Consider the following 2806-nt stretch of genomic DNA (forward strand, 5'->3'; position numbering starts at 1 on the left):
GGCCCGGCTTCAATCCCCGGTGTGTCCAACTCTTTGTTCGACTCACCTCCACTTGCACGCTGTGCTGGGGCGCCTACGACAACAGCGCGCCATTATGCTTCTCCGCGAGGCAAACCATACATCTGGCTCTGTTTTCGACAGCTGCGCAGGACTGGTAAAGACTGGCTAGTCTACCTCGTAGCCCGACTCATTGCGGGACAAGCTCGCTTTACGGCGTAGTCAAACAGCAGACACCCCTCAACCGTCGACTGAAGCCAGCGGCACAATCGTCGATCTGTCGAGTTCGTCCTACCACCACGCCGGTTTTGCTGTTTGTGTGTTGGTGTCGTCTCGACGTCAAAAGACTCGGGTGTGTGGCGATGGCTGGTGACTTGTTTGGACGAGTCAGCTCGCTGTTGGCGCTTGGATGAATAGTTGAAGGCCAAACGTGCAATTCGATGCAAGAAGCGGGTGGTAGAGGATAGTGCAAGTGCATGCAAATGTGCTGTATGTGAATGCGTGACTATATCGCGCGTGGGGGCGTCATAAATTTGTGTGGAAGGTGGAGGTTAGGTTATCGATTTGCTGGGCGCATAGCGCAGTGGTAGCGCGTCCGCTTTGCAAGCGGAAGGCCCCGGGTTCAATCCCCGGTGTGTCCAACTCTTTGTTCGACTCACCTCCACTTGCACGCTGTGCTGGGGCGCCTACGACAACACCGCGCCATTATGCTTCTCCGCGAGGCAAACCATACATCTGGCTCTGTTTTCGACAGCTGCGCAGGACTACTGGTTAGGGCTGCTTAGCCTACCTCGTAGCCCGACTCATTGCGGGACAAGCTCGCTTTACGGCGTAGTCAAACAGCAGACACCCCTCAACCGTCGACTGAAGCCAGCGGCACAATCGTCGATCTGTCGAGTTCGTCCTACCACCTCGCCGGTTTTGCCGTTTGTGTGTTGGTGTCGTCTCGACGTCAAAAGACTCGGGTGTGTGGCGATGGCTGGTGACTTGTTTGGACGAGTCAGCTCGCTGTTGGCGCTTGGATGAATAGTTGAAGGCCAAACGTGCAATTCGATGCAAGAAGCGGGTGGAAGAGGATAGTGCACCGTTGCGGGCAAATGTGCTGTATGTGAATGCGTGACTATATCGCGCGTGGGGGCGTCATACATTTGTGTGGAAGGTGGAGGTTAGGTTATCGATTTGCTGGGCGCATAGCGCAGTGGTAGCGCGTCCGCTTTGAAAGCGGAAGGCCCCGGGTTCAATTCCCGGTGTGTCCAACTCTTTGTTCGACTCACCTCCACTTGCACGCTGTGCGGGGGCGCCTACGACAACACCGCGCCATTATGCTTCTCCGCGAGAAAACCATACATCTGGCTCTGTTTCCAACAGCTGCGCAGGACTACTGGTTAGGGCTGCTTAGCCTACCTCGTAGCCCGACTCATTGCGGGACAAGCTCGCTTTACGGCGTAGTCAAACAGCAGACACCCCTCAACCGTCGACTGAAGCCAGCGGCACAATCGTCGATCTGTCGAGTTCGTCCTACCACCACGCCGGTTTTGCCGTTTGTGTGCTGGTGTCGTCTCGACGTCAAAAGACTCGGGTGTGTGGCGATGGCTGGTGACTTGTTTGGACGAGTCAGCTCGCTGTTGGCGCTTGGATGAATAGATGAAGGCCAAACGTGCAATTCGATGCAAGAAGCGGGTGGTAGAGGATAGTGCAAGTGCATGCAAATGTGCTGTATGTGTATGCGTGACTATATCGCGCGTGGGGGCGTCATAAATTCGTGTGGAAGGTGGAGGTTAGGTTATCGATTTGCTGGGCGCATAGCGCAGTGGTAGCGCGTCCGCTTTGCAAGCGGAAGGCCCCGGGTTCAATCCCCGGTGTGTCCAACTCTTTGTTCGACTCACCTCCACTCGCACGCTGTGCTGGGGCGCCTACGACAACACCGCGCCATTATGCTTCTCCGCGAGGCAAACCATACATCTGGCTCTGTTTTTCGACAGCTGCGCAGGACTACTGGATAGGGGGTGCGTAGCCTACCTACGGAGCCCCGACTTCTTTGCTGGAAAAGGTTGGTTTACGGGGGTAGTAAAAACAGAAGACCCCCCCTCAAACCGTCGAGCTGAAAGTCAGCGGCACTAATCGTCGATCTGTCGAGTTCGTCCCTATCACCTCGTCTGGTTTTGCCCGTTTGTGTGCTGGTGTCGTCTCGAAGTCAAAAGACTCGGGTGTGTGGCGATGTCTGGTGACTTATTTGGACGAGTCAGCTCGCTGGTGGCGCTTGGATGAATAGTTGAAAACCAGACGTGCAATTCGATGCAAGAAGCGGGTTGTAGAGGATAATGCAAGTGCATGCAAATGTGCTGTATGTGAATGCGTGACTATATCGCGCGTGGGGGCGTCATAAATTTGTGTGGAAGGTGGAGGTTAGGTTATCGATTTGCTGAGCGGCTAGCGCAGTGGTAGCGCATCCGCTGTGCAAGCGGAAGGCCCCGGGTTCAATCACCGGTGTGTTCAATACTTTGTTCGACTCACACGCTGTGCTGGGGCGCCTACGACAACACCGCGCCATTATGCTTCTCCGCAAGGCAAACCATACATCTGGGTCTGTTTCCGACAGCTGCGCAGGACTACTGGTTAGGGCTGCTTAGCCTACCTCGTAGCCCGACTCATTGCGGGACAAGCTCGCTTTACGGCGTAGTCAAACAGCAGACACCCCTCAACCGTCGACTGAAGCCAGCGGCACAATCGTCGATCTGTCGAGTTCGTCCTACCACCCCGCCGGTTTTGCCGTTTGTGTGTTGGTGTAGTCTCGACGTCAAAAGACTCG

General features: G+C 55.5%; 1 non-coding gene across 1 annotated transcript; it reads left to right on the plus strand.

The window, feature by feature from the left end:
* The first annotated feature begins 2421 nt into the window (after positions 1-2421).
* On the plus strand, positions 2422-2493 carry PITG_27923. Its single transcript has one exon. It is a non-coding gene; the product is annotated as a tRNA-Ala (tRNA).
* The last annotated feature ends 313 nt before the right edge of the window (positions 2494-2806 follow it).

Source organism: Phytophthora infestans, genomic scaffold (genome assembly GCF_000142945.1).
Source record: "Phytophthora infestans T30-4 supercont1.25 genomic scaffold, whole genome shotgun sequence".
NCBI lineage: Eukaryota > Oomycota > Peronosporomycetes > Peronosporales > Peronosporaceae > Phytophthora > Phytophthora infestans.